This window comes from Nansenia antarctica (assembly GCF_963989245.1).
Source record: "Nansenia antarctica genome assembly, chromosome: 6".
NCBI lineage: Eukaryota > Metazoa > Chordata > Actinopteri > Argentiniformes > Microstomatidae > Nansenia > Nansenia antarctica.
Window position 1 is genome coordinate 35,556,524 of NC_137676.1, and position 17,500 is coordinate 35,574,023.

Genomic DNA, 17,500 nt, shown 5'->3' on the forward strand with positions numbered 1-17,500 from the left:
TGCGGCTGCTGCAGCTGCTCCTGCTTGAGAGGAGACCCCTGCCCCGGCCCCTGCCCCGGCCCCTGCCCTGGCCCCTGCTGTGGCCCTTTCTGATGGTGCGCAGGGGACTGCTGCTGCTGCTGTTGTTGTGGCCCTTTTTGATGATGTGCGGGCGACTGCTGCTGTTGTTGTTGTTGTTGTTGTTGTTGTTGCTGTTGTGGCCCTTTTTGATGATGCGCAGGCGACTGCTGTTTCTGAGGGGGCCCGTGGGGGCCACCCATTTGGGAAGGGGCGTGGGAGCCCCCCATACCACCCATCCCGCCCATTTGTTGGGGCGCGTGTGGCCCGCCCATCTGGGGCGCGTGTGGACCGCCCATCCCCATCCCGCCCGTCTGAGCAGGGGCGTGCGGGCCCCCCGTCTGGAAAGGTTTGGCACCGGGGGGTCCTGGCTGTTGTTTGTTGGCGGAGCTGGCGTCGCTGAACACCGTCTTGCTCTTGGCGGGGGAGGCCTGGGCTGGGGAGGCCTGGGCTGTGGCGGCGGCGGTGGGCGGAGGCTCCATGTTGATCAGGGTGCCGGCCTGGTTCAGGAGAGACGCCCCGAAGCCGAACAGTTTGGTCAGGCCCACCTGAGGCAGCTGCTGTTGCTGCTCCTGGGCCGGGCCCGGGCGGCGGGCCGGAGAAGACCCCGCGCTGACACTGCGGCCGTGGAGGTCCTGCTGCCGGCTGCCCTGGTGAGACCCCCGGCCCAGGTCAGGCTGGGACGGAGCCTTGGCTAGCCCAATGAGGGGGATTGCCCCTGGGTGAGGGATCCGGGGGCCAGCCTGACCCTGACCCTGACCCTGGGCATGACCTTGGCCCTGGCCCTGGCCCTGACCCTGACCCTGGCCCTGGCCCTGACCCTGGCCCTGACCCTGGCCCTGGCCCTGGCCCTGACCCTGGCCCTGGCCCTGGCCCTGGCCCTGACCCCCAGGCCCTCTTTGGCCGTACGGGTCTGCTCTCATGTGCTGGGGGGAGCCTCCTGTCTGAGGGCCAGCATAGGACGGCTGGGTGGGGCCGGGGTTTCTCTGTAGGCCTGGAGAGGGCTGGGGCTGGTGTTGGGGCTGGTGTTGGGGTTGGTGCTGGGACTGATGCTGGGGTTGGTGGTGGGGTTGGTGTTGCGGTTGGTGTTGGGGTTGGTGTTGGGGCTGGGCCTGGTGCTGAGCCTGGGGCTGGATTTTGGGCTGAGGCTGGGTTTGATGGTAGGGCTGGGGCTGGGAGTGGGGCATCGCCTGGTGCAGGGGCTGGGACTGAGGCTGGGGTGTTGGCTGGGCCGGTGGCTGGACTATGGGCTTGGCCTGGTGGGAGGGAGAGTGGATCTGCTGCTGGCTCTTGGAGCGTGGGGTGGTCATGTCGATGCCCAGGGCCCGCTGCATCTGACAGTTGAGACACAGCCACTCCTGGACCTGTGGAAACACCAACAAGAGACAAAAAGGAAAACTTAGTTAACACGATAATCTTCTAGAGTTAATACAAGGAAGCATTCAATTCTAATTTTTCAGCGGTTTTTTTCCCCCCTAAACAAATCAAATCACTTTTTATTCTAATTATATTTGATTTGATTTCCGTTTGAAAAGCAACCCGTTTGCAGTCAGAAAGGCACAGTGAAAAAAACTGACGTGTCATTTCAGATGTGTCGTTTCTACTCGCATTTGAAAAATACTCCAAGAATAAAGGCTTACTTAGTCACGATGAGTTGTAATCAAAGAAGATTCCTTCAGAATAAGACACATTATCGAATGGCAATTCAACCACACATGAGCAATAAACTGATGGCAGAGTTACCCCAGCCTGGAAGAAAACTACCTAGAGAAAGACATCCCTGTCCTCACCGCGGGATCTAACTATAACAAGCCTCCCACTCCGTCCTCCTCCTCCTCCTCCTCCTCCTCCTCCTCCTCCTCCTCTTCTTCTTACAGATACAGAGACCTCCTGCTTTCTTACTCGCCGTCGTTTGCAGGAAAGAAAACGTCTCTCTACTTCTCTTTTCAGTATGGTTCAGCTTCTAACTAGCCCTGTCTTTTCTCACAGCAGCATATTCTCTTTGTACTCCTCTCCCTCTCCTCTCTTCTCCTCTCTTCTCCTCTCTTCTCCCTCTCCCTCTCCCTCTCCTCCCTCCCCTCCCTCTCCTCTTCTCTCCTCTCCCTCTTCTCTTCCTCTCTAATCACACCAAATGTAGGTCTCCTTCCTCCATGAATAGTAATTGAGTCGTCATTTGAAAGTATAATTTTTTCGGATTTATCCTGCCGAATCAGGTCTATGAGCATTGATCATAATTAGCTCCTCTTTCCTGTGGTACTGTGTATCCAGGGAAGCGGTTGGGAAGTCAGGCCGGTCTGAGAAGGAGCAGTCTGGAAGTCAGGTCTGTCTGAGAAGGAGCAGTCTGGAAGTCAGGCCGGTCTGAGAAGGAGCAGTCTGGAAGTCAGGCCGGTCTGAGAAGGAGCAGTCTGGAAGTCAGGCCGGTCTGAGAAGGAGCAGTCTGGAAGTCAGGTCTGTCTGAGAAGGAGCAGTCTGGAAGTCAGGCCAGTCTGAGAAGGAGCAGTCTGGAAGTCAGGTCTGCCTGAGAAGGAGCAGTCTGGAAGTCAGGTCTGTCTATGGCACTTTTCCATCTGGGTCCCGCTTTAGCGCGGTACGCTTTAGCGCGGTATCACTTCGGGGTCAGGTCGGGTCACTTTTGATCTGTTCTGGTTTCCATTATACACAAACCGACCCGGACTAGTAGGAGGAGTAGAGGATAGTAGGCGGAGTTACGCGTCACACGCAGCCTGGCAAAAAGCTTCCGGGTGTACACAGCAACAGAAGTGATTTTTTTGGAGAGAAAGAGAAAGAGAGAGGAAGCGATGTACACATAATAAAGTCATGTTTTTTGAACCCTTAAAACCACTGCCTTCACTTGTCTGCTTTATGAACTGTAGTATCACCGGAAACGCCGACAAGACGCGAATCTACCGGAATTTCACTCATGACACAGCCGGTGTTATTCACAGACAAACACGGTGCCGTTTGCGGGTTAATAACTTCGGTTTAACGGGGGTTAGGATAACAATTCAAACGTGTCCGGAAAGAGGAGAAGCCAGGGAATTCAAAAGTTTTTGAATGGAGTCGATCCTCCACTCCTATCACCGTGGACACAGCGCGGAGCGAATTCCCTGTTAAAACCGGCATTTGACTCATGAGTGAATGGTGAAAATGGCTGGACGGCTGCGGGCGAACTCCCGGTTCATCGAGTTTACGGTTAAAAGCATAACTTCTCGGGGTGTCAACGCGGTGGTTAAGGGCTCAAAATGACCGTAGACAGATGGTGAAGTTAGCAAAGGAGTATTGTGTTTTTTTACCACCTCCACAGCCGGTGTTATTCACGGACAAACACGGTGCATAATAGCGATTTTTGTGTTGTGCTTGTTGTAAATAAAAGTTATATGATTCATTGAAATGACATTAAACTAAGATAATACGATGGTCAGCATAATTTTCCGAATCTTTATTAATAAGCTATTACAAAAAATGTAGTGACATTTTCCTAGTGAATGTGGTATTTTCAAGATGGCGGTTGTGAAGAAATAATATGGGATGGGACATGGGATGACGATTGTCCATTGACCAATCAACGGTGTGCAGCGTCACACGTCACACGCAGCCTGGCAAAGACACAGGTCCCAGGTACCTGCTCCGATGTGGTACCTGGGACCTGGGACGAAAGCGACCTGGACCGACGAATGGAAAAGGGGACCGAAGCGGGCTGACCTGGGTCAGCACCAGGTCAGCACCAGGTCTGCAACGTAGTGGAAAAGTGCCAAAGGGAGCTGTCAGTGACCCAGCCAGAATACCTAGGAACGGTCAGCACTCTAGAGACAGTTACTGTAGTCAACTCTGATCACGTCAAACCTCCTCAATCTGCTCTCTGACAAGCCTACAACAGCAAAACCTGCTTCCCCCTTGTACTGTCCTCTACTACTCTCATATACCGCAGTAACATCTGCTCCTGCACTCCTGCACTCAATTGAGTTCAATAAGCGTTATTGGCATGATAAGACATCACACTGCCAAAGCAAACAAAAAGGAATGTTTAAATCATTTTCAAACGATTATATCAAATGAACAATAACAACTCCTGTAATAACAAGTAGCAATCATAACAACAAGTCGTAACAAGTAGCAGTTCTAGTATTAGTTTTGTAGAAGTAGTTTTGTTTTGCATTGTCATCCCCTACTCTCGTGCGTCTCTACCCTCATATACCCCCAACAAAACCTGCTTCTCTGCTCTCATATACCCCCAACAAAACCTGCTTCTCTACCCTCATATACCCCCAACAAAACCTGCTTCTCTGCTCTCATATACCCCCAACAAAACCTGCTTCTCTGCTCTCATATACCCCCAACAAAACCTGCTTCTCTGCTCTCATATACCCCCAACAAAACCTGCTTCTCTACCCTCATATACCCCCAACAAAACCTGCTTCTCTACCCTCATATACCCCCAACAAAACCTGCTTCTCTACCCTCATATACCCCCAACAAAACCTGCTTCTCTACCCTCATATACCCCCCAACAAAACCTGCTTCTTTGCCCTCATATACCCCCAACAAAACCTGCTTCTCTACCATCATATACCCCCAACAAAACCTGCTTCTCTACCATCATATACCCCCAACAAAACCTGCTTCTCTACCCTCATATACCGCATCGAAACCTTGAACGTGACTTACCTCCTTCTACTCCCACACCCGGTGAAACCTTCCACAGGAATCACCTCATGAGCGGCACAGTACTCTAACATACCCTTCCCCTCAACGCAGCTCCCCTGGGTGTGACTGTCATACACACCACATCAAACCCTCCGTTAAACCCTAACCCTTCGGGGGGGTGGGGCAACATGACACCAGTAGGTTCCGGTTTCAGCTGGACTGTCACCATGAACAACTCAAGACCCCTGGAAATGACACATGATCTAGCTTCCTCATCCACTGTATCAATGGCCACTGTACTGGGCTGTACTGGGCTGTAATGGGCTGTACTGTACTGGGCTGGACTGGACTGGACTGGGCTGGGCTGGGCTGGGCTGGACTGGACTGGGCTGGGCTGGGCTGGGCTGTACTCTGCTGGGCTGTACTGAGCTGTACTGAGCTGTACTGGGCTAGGCTGGGCTGGACTGTACTGGGCTGGACTGCACTGGACTGTACTGGACTGGGCTGGGCTGGGCTGTACTGTACTGGGCTGTACTGGGTGAGGCTGTACTCTGCTGGGCTGTACTGGGCCGGGTTGGGCTGCAGTGGGCTGTAGTGGGCTGTACTGGGCTGGGCTGTACTTGGCTGGTCTGGGCTGGGCTGGGCTGGACTGGACTGGACTGGGCTGGGCTGTACTGGGCTGGGCTGGGCTGGACTGGACTGGGCTGGGCTGTACTGCGCTGTGCTTGGCTGGGCTGGGCTGGACTGTACTGGACTGGGCTGGACTGTACTGTACTGGGCGGTACTGGACTGGGCTGGACTGTACTGTACTCTGCTGGGCTGGGCTGGGTGAGGCTGTACTCTGCTGGGCTGTACTGGGCTGGGTTGGGCTGCAGTGGGCTGTAGTGGGCTGTACTGGGCTGGGCTGTACTTGGCTGGGCTGGACTGGGCTGGACTGTACTGGACTGGGCTGGGCTGTACTCTGCTGGGCTGGGCTGCGCTGTACTCTGCTGGGCTGGGCTGGGTTGTACTGGGCTGTACTGGGCTGTACTGGGCTGGGCTGTACTGGGCTGGGCTGTACTGGGCTGTACTAGGCTGTACTGGGCTGGGCTGTACTGGGCTGTACTGGGCTGGGCTGGGCTGGACTGGACTGTACTGTACTGTACTGGGCTGTACTGGGCTGGACTGTACTGGACTGGGCTGGGCTGTACTAGGCTATACTGGGCTGGGCTGGGCTGGGCTGGGCTGGGCTGGACTGTACTGGGCTGGGCTGGGCTGGGCTGGGCTGGACTGGACTGGACTGGGCTGGGCTGGGCTGGGCTGGGCTGTACTTGGCTGGGCTGTGCTGTACTGTGCTGTGCTGGGCTGGGCCGGGCTGGGCTGTACTGGGCTTGGCTGTACTGGGCTTGGCCGGGCAGGGCTGGGCTGGTGTACAGTAGCAAAAGCGGTCTGGAATCACAGTCTTGTGATGAGGTAGCCCTGCCTATATGATCTCAAGTGTCAACCTCACCCACACATTGACACACACACACCCACACACACTCGCAGACACACTCACACGCACACACACACACACACACACACACACACACACACAAATCCTCCTCTCCTCCTCTGATCGTTAATCCAGAGGTCACCCTCCCTCCTGTGCTCTGCGGAGGCCTCTGGACAGGAGCAGAGGAGGAGGAGGAGGAGGAGGAGAGGAGGAGGAGGAGGAGGAGAGGAGGAGGACGTGTCCTAATCACTACTCTTATCTCCCTGCCTCACCCGGGCCTCGGCTGGGCCTCCTGAGGAGAGGGGAGCGCCATGAGGGAGCACTCACACACTCTCCTTTAATCTGTCATTAATTACCCTGACACAGAGGAGCAGGAGAGAGTGGGGGGGGGGGGGAGAGAGAGAGAGAGAGAGAGAGAGGGTGGGGGGGGGGGGAAACCTAGGAACTCCACTAACACAACAGAGAGACAGGTAGGAGCCAAGGAACTAGCTACGGGGACTATAGGACTGGTACTGGGCTATAGGACTGGTACTGGGCTATAGGACTGGTACTGGGCTATAGGACTGGTACTGGGGCTATATGACTGGTATTGGGGTAGTGACAGGTGTAAATGTTATGGTCAGTGACAGGTCTGGTCTCATTCTTAACGGTGGTCATCATCGCTGTGTGTCTAAACCTATTATCGTGTGTCCAAATCCATTGACAGAAACATGTCATACAATCTCTCTCTCTCTCTGTTTCACACACACACACACACACACACACACACACACACAGAGAACTGCCATCGTTTGCAGAAAATAAATGGCTGACAGCAGACGCCACCGCGACAAGACTGGCAAATTCTTTCCGGCTGTCGTGCTAGATCGTGTGTGTGTGTGTGTGTGTGTGTGTGTGTGTGTGTGTGTGTGTGTGTGTGTCAGCCACAAACACACAGAAGCACCAGCTGCTGCCCCTGAAAAATTCATAAGACAAGCAGGTCTTGAAACACTGCTGTGGCTCAACAAAGAAAGTGAACAGTGTCTCCATGTTAGTACCATAGACACACTTAGAGGTGATGTCTACACTGTGATGTCCTCACTGTGATGTCTACACTGTGATGTCATCACTGTGATGTCTACACTGTGTACTGTACTTAAGCAGTGTTTGCTGTAAGCAAAATAGTCATTTAATTAGGGGAAATACAACAGGGAATACATGTTTTAAACAACTGTAGACTAGGCAGACACACGCACACGCACACACATAAGCACTTTCGCACACATGCGTAAGCACTTTCGCACACACACATACATACACACACCACACACACCACACACACACACACACACACACACACACACACACACACACACACACAATGAGTTCATCAGTGAGAGAAGTTGACAGTGTCCTCATGGAGAGTGTTAATCAGTGTTAATTAGAGGTGATTAGTGTTTGTGTGTGTGAGAGAGAGAGAGAGAGAGAGAGAGAGAGAGAGATATCGGCTCGTTGGGACCATATACTGAAATATATATGCACTCACTGCAATGTAAGTGTCTTTGGAAAAAAGCGTCAGCTAAATGACATATTATATATTAGAGAGAGAGAGAGTTTGAGACTGTATGACAAATGAGAACGAGAGAAAGGGGATGGAGAGAATGTGAGATAAAGGGGGAATGAGACAAGGAGAGAGGCAGAGTTGCTGGTGCCAAAAAGAAAATGGGAGTAAGTAAGAGACAGAAAGATGGAAAGAGAGAGAGTGAGAGAGAGTGTGTGTGTGCGTCCGTGCGTGCGTGCTTCCATCCGTGTGTGTGTGTGTGTGTGTGTGTGTGTGTGTGTGTGTGCGTGTGTGTGTGCGTGCGTCCGTCCGTCCGTCCGTGTGTGTGCGTCCGTCCATGTGTGTGTGCGTCCGTGTGTATGTGTGTGTGTGTGTGTGTGTGTGTGTGTGTGTTTGCGCGTCCGTATGTGTGTGTGTATGTGTGTGTGCATCTGTATGTGTGTGTCTGGGCGTTTGTCGGCCTTTTCATCTCCTCCAGTCTCAGTTCAGTGAGACAGAACAGGGTTGGTTCAAGGGCAGCTGAGATCCCCAGTCAGTCAGTCAGTCAGTCAGTCAGTCAGTCAGTCAGTCAGGAGTTCTGGCTAGTGTGTCTGGGTCAGTCAGGAGTTCTGGCCATGTCTGTCTTTACGTGACATGTTAGTCAGAGCAACTCACTCCTTTGTACTTCAGAGAGGTTAAACGTTGTGTCTCTTCGTCAGGAAGTCCAATCACTGAACTGGTTTTGAACTGGTTCAGAACTCATTTCCGTCTATCTATATGTAGTTTGAGCACAATCACTTTTTATTTTTTTTATTTCATCCGGTCCATTTTTGTACGGAATTATCAGGGGATTGTGTAACGTCTCGTCCTGTTCCCTTGTTGATGTTTGTCTTTGTTTCATGTTATTCATTTATAGTTCCTGTTTATGTTTGTGTTACTCATCTTGCCTCTCGTTTCAGACACTTCACTACCTGGGGGGTAATTCCATCAACGTCGCTGAAGGAAGATGCAGGCTTATTTTGATACATTTCGTGAGACTTATCCAAAAGAATCCTTTAGCGACGTTGATGGAATACCCCCCCATGCCCTTGTGTGATGATTTACCCTGCGCTGGTTGGGTTCACCTGTTCCTCATCATCCTTCCCTGTGTGTTTAGTCTGTGTGTTCCTCTGTCTCTGTGTGTTTAGTCTGTGTGTTCCCCTGTCTGTCTCTGTGTGTTTAGTCTGTGTGTTTCTCTGTCTCTGTGTGTTTAGTCTGTGTGTTCCTCTGTCTGTCTGTGTGTGTTTAGTCTGTGTGTTCCTCTATCTCTGTGTGTTTAGTCTGTGTGTTCCTCTGTCTGTCTGTGTGTGTTTAGTCTGTGTGTTCCTCTGTCTCTGTGTGTTTAGTCTGTGTGTTCCCCTGTCTGTCTCTGTGTGTTTAGTCTGTGTGTTCCCCTGTCTGTCTGTGTGTGTTTAGTCTGTGTGTTCCTCTGTCTCTGTGTGTTTAGTCTGTGTGTTCCTCTGTCTCTGTGTGTTTAGTCTGTGTGTTCCTCTGTCTGTCTCTGTGTGTTTAGTCTGTGTGTTCCCCTGTCTCTGTGTGTTTAGTCTGTGTGTTCCTCTGTCTCTGTGTGTTTAGTCTGTGTGTTCCCCTGTCTGTCTCTGTGTGTTTAGTCTGTGTGTTCCCCTGTCTGTCTGTGTGTGTTTAGTCTGTGTGTTCCTCTGTCTCTGTGTGTTTAGTCTGTGTGTTCCTCTGTCTCTGTGTGTTTAGTCTGTGTGTTCCCCTGTCTGTCTCTGTGTGTTTAGTCTGTGTGTTCCTCTGTCTGTCTCTGTGTGTTTAGTCTGTGTGTTCCCCTGTCTCTGTGTGTTTAGTCTGTGTGTTCCTCTGTCTGTCTGTGTGTGTTTAGTCTGTGTGTTCCTCTGTCTCTGTGTGTTTAGTCTGTGTGTTCCCCTGTCTCTGTGTGTTTAGTCTGTGTGTTTAGTCTGTGTGTTCCCCTGTCTGTGTGTGTTTAGTCTGTGTGTTCCCCTGTCTCTGTGTGTTTAGTCTGTGTGTTCCTCTGTCTGTCTCTGTGTGTTTAGTCTGTGTGTTCCCCTGTCTGTCTCTGTGTGTTTAGTCTGTGTGTTCCTCTGTCTGTCTGTGTGTGTTTAGTCTGTGTGTTCCCCTGTCTCTGTGTGTTTAGTCTGTGTGTTCCCCTGTCTCTGTGTGTTTAGTCTGTGTGTTCCCCTGTCTCTGTGTGTTTAGTCTGTGTGTTCCCCTGTCTCTGTGTGTTTAGTCTGTGTGTTCCTCTGTCTGTCTCTGTGTGTTTAGTCTGTGTGTTCCTCTGTCTGTCTGTGTGTTTAGTCTGTGTGTTCCTCTGTCTCTGTGTGTTTAGTCTGTGTGTTCCTCTGTCTCTGTGTGTTTAGTCTGTGTGTTCCTCTGTCTGTCTCTGTGTGTTTAGTCTGTGTGTTCCCCTGTCTCTGTGTGTTTAGTCTGTGTGTTCCTCTGTCTCTGTGTGTTTAGTCTGTGTGTTCCTCTGTCTGTGTGTGTTTAGTCTGTGTGTTCCTCTGTCTGTCTGTGTGTGTTTAGTCTGTGTGTTCCTCTGTCTGTCTCTGTGTGTTTAGTCTGTGTGTTCCTCTGTCTCTGTGTGTTTAGTCTGTGTGTTCCCCTGTCTGTCTCTGTGTGTTTAGTCTGTGTGTTCCTCTGTCTGTCTCTGTGTGTTTAGTCTGTGTGTTCCTCTGTCTCTGTGTGTTTAGTCTGTGTGTTCCCCTGTCTGTCTCTGTGTGTTTAGTCTGTGTGTTCCTCTGTCTCTGTGTGTTTAGTCTGTGTGTTCCTCTGTCTGTCTCTGTGTGTTTAGTCTGTGTGTTCTTCTGTCTCTGTGTGTTTAGTCTGTGTGTTCCTCTGTCTCTGTGTGTTTAGTCTGTGTGTTCCTCTGTCTCTGTGTGTTTAGTCTGTGTGTTCCCCTGTCTGTCTCTGTGTGTTTAGTCTGTGTGTTCCTCTGTCTCTGTGTGTTTAGTCTGTGTGTTCCCCTGTCTCTGTGTGTTTAGTCTGTGTGTTCCTCTGTCTGTCTGTGTGTGTTTAGTCTGTGTGTTCCCCTGTCTGTCTCTGTGTGTTTAGTCTGTGTGTTCCTCTGTCTGTCTGTGTGTGTTTAGTCTGTGTGTTCCCCTGTCTGTCTCTGTGTGTTTAGTCTGTGTGTTCCTCTGTCTGTCTGTGTGTGTTTAGTCTGTGTGTTCCTCTGTCTCTGTGTGTGTTTAGTCTGTGTGTTCCTCTGTCTCTGTGTGTTTAGTCTGTGTGTTCCCCTGTCTGTCTCTGTGTGTTTAGTCTGTGTGTTCCTCTGTCTGTCTGTGTGTGTTTAGTCTGTGTGTTCCTCTGTCTGTGTGTGTTTAGTCTGTGTGTTCCCCTGTCTCTGTGTGTTTAGTCTGTGTGTTCCCCTGTCTCTGTGTGTTTAGTCTGTGTGTTCCTCTGTCTGTCTGTGTGTGTTTAGTCTGTGTGTTCCTCTGTCTGTCTGTGTGTGTTTAGACTGTGTGTTCCTCTGTCTCTGTGTGTTTAGTCTGTGTGTTCCCCTGTCTCTGTGTGTTTAGTCTGTGTGTTCCCCTGTCTCTGTGTGTTTAGTCTGTGTGTTCCTCTGTCTGTCTCTGTGTGTTTAGTCTGTGTGTTCCCCTGTCTCTGTGTGTTTAGTCTGTGTGTTCCTCTGTCTCTGTGTGTTTAGTCTGTGTGTTCCTCTGTCTGTCTGTGTGTGTTTAGTCTGTGTGTTCCTCTGTCTGTCTGTGTGTGTTTAGTCTGTGTGTTCCTCTGTCTGTCTCTGTGTGTTTAGTCTGTGTGTTCCTCTGTCTCTGTGTGTTTAGTCTGTGTGTTCCCCTGTCTGTCTCTGTGTGTTTAGTCTGTGTGTTCCTCTGTCTGTCTCTGTGTGTTTAGTCTGTGTGTTCCTCTGTCTCTGTGTGTTTAGTCTGTGTGTTCCCCTGTCTGTCTCTGTGTGTTTAGTCTGTGTGTTCCTCTGTCTCTGTGTGTTTAGTCTGTGTGTTCCTCTGTCTGTCTCTGTGTGTTTAGTCTGTGTGTTCTTCTGTCTCTGTGTGTTTAGTCTGTGTGTTCCTCTGTCTCTGTGTGTTTAGTCTGTGTGTTCCTCTGTCTCTGTGTGTTTAGTCTGTGTGTTCCCCTGTCTGTCTCTGTGTGTTTAGTCTGTGTGTTCCTCTGTCTCTGTGTGTTTAGTCTGTGTGTTCCCCTGTCTCTGTGTGTTTAGTCTGTGTGTTCCTCTGTCTGTCTGTGTGTGTTTAGTCTGTGTGTTCCCCTGTCTGTCTCTGTGTGTTTAGTCTGTGTGTTCCTCTGTCTGTCTGTGTGTGTTTAGTCTGTGTGTTCCCCTGTCTGTCTCTGTGTGTTTAGTCTGTGTGTTCCTCTGTCTGTCTGTGTGTGTTTAGTCTGTGTGTTCCTCTGTCTCTGTGTGTGTTTAGTCTGTGTGTTCCTCTGTCTCTGTGTGTTTAGTCTGTGTGTTCCCCTGTCTGTCTCTGTGTGTTTAGTCTGTGTGTTCCTCTGTCTGTCTGTGTGTGTTTAGTCTGTGTGTTCCTCTGTCTGTGTGTGTTTAGTCTGTGTGTTCCCCTGTCTCTGTGTGTTTAGTCTGTGTGTTCCCCTGTCTCTGTGTGTTTAGTCTGTGTGTTCCTCTGTCTGTCTGTGTGTGTTTAGTCTGTGTGTTCCTCTGTCTGTCTGTGTGTGTTTAGACTGTGTGTTCCTCTGTCTCTGTGTGTTTAGTCTGTGTGTTCCCCTGTCTCTGTGTGTTTAGTCTGTGTGTTCCCCTGTCTCTGTGTGTTTAGTCTGTGTGTTCCTCTGTCTCTGTGTGTTTAGTCTGTGTGTTCCTCTGTCTCTGTGTGTTTAGTCTGTGTGTTCCTCTGTCTCTGTGTGTGTTTAGTCTGTGTGTTCCTCTGTCTCTGTGTGTTTAGTCTGTGTGTTCCTCTGTCTCTGTGTGTTTAGTCTGTGTGTTCCTCTGTCTCTGTGTGTTTAGTCTGTGTGTTCCTCTGTCTCTGTGTGTTTAGTCTGTGTGTTCCTCTGTCTCTGTGTGTTTAGTCTGTGTGTTCCTCTGTCTCTGTGTGTGTTTAGTCTGTGTGTTCCCCTGTCTGTCTCTGTGTGTTTAGTCTGTGTGTTCCTCTGTCTCTGTGTGTTTAGTCTGTGTGTTCCTCTGTCTGTGTGTGTTCCTCTGTCTGTCTCTGTGTGTTTAGTCTGTGTGTTCCTCTGTCTGTCTCTGTGTGTTTAGTCTGTGTGTTCCTCTGTCTCTGGGACAGTTTGGTCTTCGTACTCTCGTGTCATTATGTCCCAGCAAATCTCCTAGTGTTAATTATTCCTGGTTTTTGCCTTCCCCTTACTGGATTATCTGCCTACCCGTTGACTGCCTACCTGTGTACCGAACATTTTTGAAGGTAAAGACTACTCTTTTTTGGATTTACGTTTTTCTCTATGAGTCGTGCATTTGACTCCTCTGCCTGAGTACTACGGCCATTACCAATTGATCAAAATGGGAGGCTCTGGATATGTTATCCTGGGTTCTATCAAGACAATGAGATACTACAATGATCAATTTCGCAAAAACACCATGGACAAGAATATTCCGGAAATTGTCATGATAAAGCACCCCATTCACTCCCCTAATTATGTGTACATAACAGACTATAGATTATGGCCATGCTAATGACTAATTATGTGTCTCATTATGGCTGTAGACCAGCCGGAGGAAATGGATCGCTGGGCTAGGAACGGAGGTAGAGAACGGTTGAAGAAGGGTAGGGAGAGGAGGACTCGCTCTCTCATCCTCCCTGTCTGGCCCGTCTACTTCTACATCGTAGAAGTAGAATGACTAGAATCACACAGACGACACACACACGCGAGCACAAGAGGACGCACAATGTGCGTGTCCTGTCCTATTTGTCACTTATGTCCTGTATTGTCATTTTTTTAACCTTTTTTGCCTTATTGTCTTGTGCTGCAATGTCAGGAATCGTAGCCTCTTACACTTGTGTAATGTGACACAACAAGAAACTTGAAAGTTGAACAATCATTCAAAGTCAAACCCAGACCCGCTTCAGCCCGCAACTCCAACTCCTGTCACAGCCAGCTGTAGTAGAACCGTCTGGTCGTGTGTTAATGATGTTAATGATGTTAATGATGGTGTCTGTTGCCGTGTTTTCGTTCATGAAGTTTTTCTTGGCACCGTCATGGTGACCTGTGGATGTGTGGATGGTTCTGACAAGTATTGTTTTGTAGCCTTTAGCCTATCACTCCTAACCCTAACCCTCAGGGGGAAAATCAAGTTATTGTATTGTATCATAGTATCCACTACTAGAACCATTCTAGAACGAGTGGTCGTGTGAATGGAGACTGGCGTGCACTGCTGCAATATCGGGTGTTGATAGACTGACAATGACAAGTTGTAGCTAGATGGTAAATGGACTGACTTATATAGCGCCTTATCCCAAAGCGCTTTACAATGGCCTCTCATTCACCCGTTCACACACACATTCACACACCAATGGCGGCAAGCTACCATGCAAGGTGCGGTCCCGCTCATTGGGAGCAATTTGTGTCTTGCCCAAGGACACCTCGACATGTGGCCAGCAGGGGTTCGATCCGTCAATCTGCCGACCTTGCGATCATTAGACACCGGCTCTACCTACTGCGCCACAGCCACCCAGGTGAAACACCTACTCCCCCTCCCACACATACACACATACACAAACACACACACACACACACACACACACACTCCCATCTGCTGGATTGTTTCCACTGGAACTCCAGGCTGTGTTAAACACTAAACCACCTTGACACCTTCTCTCACGTGAATCCCTTCCCATCGTTCTGTTCTGTTACAGAGACGTGTGTCCCCTGTGGTGTCTGTCAGAAGACAACTCCATTATACCACAGCGAAACGGAGTCTAGCCTAAAGCTACAGAGTGGTTGAAATCGAAGGATAACGGCGCATTCAAGTGCTGCTCTGAAACTCAGAGCCTCCCACCAAGATATAGAGTAGGATTCTAGAGTGACCTGCTGGATAATTCTGAGACAGCGTCGAGTGGGAAGATCTCAGAGGTACACGCGTTGCCGAGTCAGAAAGCTTTCAAGAAAGTTTTCTGTTTCTGGGGAGCGCAGCGTAAGAGCACAGTGGCGGCCATTTTGGCTCTAACGTTCCAGCTAACGCCACCACGCGGGTGTGTTAAACTGTAGCTTTCAATATACAGTACAGCCTGCTAATGGAGAAGAGAAATAGAGTTAAAGCCCTGGAGAAGGCAACTGCTATCTAGCGTTTATAACTCTAGGAAAGTAAGATTTAATGCACATGTTCACAAACTGGGTAGCAGCACAGCTCTTCTGTAGAGATGTATATGCGTTCTCTGGCAGTGTTCCGCAGTGTCGACTGCATGTTCACTGTTCTAAGTTCTCTCAGAGGACAAACACGTGCGGAGGCAGTTGTCAACTCTTCAAACGCGAGTGAAAAAAAAGGCAGTTCTTCATCCTGGCTCCTTAGGGCAGAGTTACAGTATACAGCGGCCCATTTCTTTTCTCACACACACACATACGCACACACACACACACACACACACACACACACGCACCCACACTCGATTTCAATCTCACTGTAATTACCATCATGCTAGCTCTTCGCTGAGGTAGTCATAAAACATTCCGAAACATGCATGCATGGACACACCCCTGTAAATACACACACACACACACACACACACACACACCATCAAATTCCTTACAGTGAGAACTCCCTATTCATCAATAGCATCGACCAGTGTTACCCCCGCATGTTACTTAATTAAAACCTGGCTCAGCAGTTTGTCTCGCTCCGTTTGCTTGGCCGTTAAAAACCTCCGTATGAGCCGAGGTCAACAGAGGTCAACGCAGATCAATATTACATCTCAGTAAGACTGGAAAACAATACCTAAACACAACCCAGATGTGGAGGGAGAAGGGAGGAGAGGGGTGTGTGTGTGTGTGTGTGTGTGTGCACGTGTGTGTGTGCGTGTGTGTGCGTGTGTGTGTGTGTGTGTGTGTGTGTGTGTGTATGTGTGTGTGCGTGTGTGTGTGTGTGTGTGTGTGTGTGTACAGAGCACAGCAGGTCCGTTATCAAAGACAGACACCTGAAGGTAGCACCAGACAGCAGCCGCCACAGGCTCTAACGCGATTGGACGGAAACTTACAAAAACACTTTGGTGACAGCGGCAATCACTAAGAACCTTGCGAACTACAAAAACACACAATAACATTTCAGTTATCGCTAAGAGCCAGCCTTGCTTCCTTCTGCCTTTAAAAATTTCCAGAATAATTTTTTCACAAATCAATAGCCTCTCTTTTTTTTTATCTCTCCCTCACTTATAAACACTTCTTTCTTTCCCAGCTGTGAAAAGGGGCTTCAGACCAGACCGTAGAGATGCAGACAGAAGAGACTTGCGGATGAGGCGTCCTTCAAAAGCTTGTATTATTAAGAAGCAGTATGTACAGTGAAAAGGTATTTACCCCACTGCACGATTTTCAAATGTTTCAAATCAGACTCAAATTGAAATACATTCAATTGGGATTTCTTTGTTCCCCTACTGGCTTTAGCTCAGAAGGCTAACACAGTCTTGTTGTGCTCAGGCAGTCCTCACATGGAGGGTCCTATACAGGACTGCTAGAAGGAGTGTGAGGTGTGTGTGTGTGTGTGTGTGTGTGTGTGTGCGTGTGTGTGTGTGTGTGTGTGTGTGTGTGTGTGTGTGTGTGCGTGTGTGTGTGTGCATGCGTGTGCGTGTGGGTGTGCGTGTGCACGTGCACGGGTGTGTGCGTGGGCGTGGGTGTGTGCGTGTGTGTGTGTGTGTGTGTGCGCGCGCGTGTCTGTGTATGTGTGTGTGTTTGCTCTGTGAGGTGTGTGTGAGGCTGTGTGAGGTGTGTCTCTGGTTGTCACCACAAACTGAGCAAATGGAGTGGAACAAAACTGCTCAGCAAGCTACCCTGAGATCTGGAAGACTGTGTGCCAAACAATGGCTACTAAATTCAACGGCTGAGAGTGAAAAGCACAATCGATGAGACAACATCATTCCAGTCACTTTACAAAAAGGTTCCATATAACAAATCCCTAACTGTCCTAACAACAATGAAGTCAAGTGATACAGCAAAAAAAGCAAATTTCTTTGGTTTCACTACAAAGTATTACGTTTAGTGCAAATCCAGCGCACGCATCATAGTTTTAACATGTCCTGTGTGAAGAACAGTGGTAGCCGCATCATGTAAGCTTGTCACTGGCAGGGAATGAGGAGTTTGTCAAGATCAAGAGAAATGTAGAAATGGGCTGAGGGTGGTATTCATACATATTCAAATCTGGGAGCCTATAAAGACAAGATTTAGATTCCGAAATGACATTGATTATCTTTGCACTCAGATGGACTTATCTTAAATTCCTCAGTAACTTGGTGGAGACATTTTTACATGTGTTCATTTTAGGTCTGTCTTCACACGGTTCTTCTCTGTTTAAAACTTTTCATCACTCATGTTTCTTTCACTTTGAAAGTGCCCAGTAGGCTATGTCAATCAGTGGGGGAAGAAAATCCCAAATTGAATGTATTTCAGGCTATGACGTAACAACGTTTGAAAACTGTGCAGGGAATACATTTTCAAAGTACTGAAATGTGAGGTGACTTTTGCTGACCATCAAAGTGCTGTTATGCAGATCTACTCTGTTATGCAGGCATTAAACATTGAAACACCTCATTAGAAATCCCCTGCTTTCAAACTGGCTCCAGCAACTGGAGGCAAAGTTCTCTTGACTTTAATGGGACACTAGACCAATTTGAACACCACATTCATTCATTATTTCCAACATTGGATTACTGTGC

At 49.3% G+C, this 17,500-nt stretch overlaps 1 pseudogene across 1 annotated transcript in view; it reads right to left on the reverse strand.

The window, feature by feature from the left end:
• LOC308160459 (protein bassoon-like) overlaps positions 1 to 17,500 on the reverse strand; it is a 63,134-nt pseudogene that overhangs the window by 771 nt on the left and 44,863 nt on the right. The window contains exons 3-4 of the transcript in view: positions 944 to 1,421; positions 1 to 866 (exon numbers count right to left, since the gene is read on the reverse strand). The exon at positions 1 to 866 is cut by the window's left edge and continues 199 nt beyond it. The product of the transcript in view is annotated as a protein bassoon-like (transcript). The remainder of the gene's footprint in view (positions 867 to 943; positions 1,422 to 17,500) is intronic.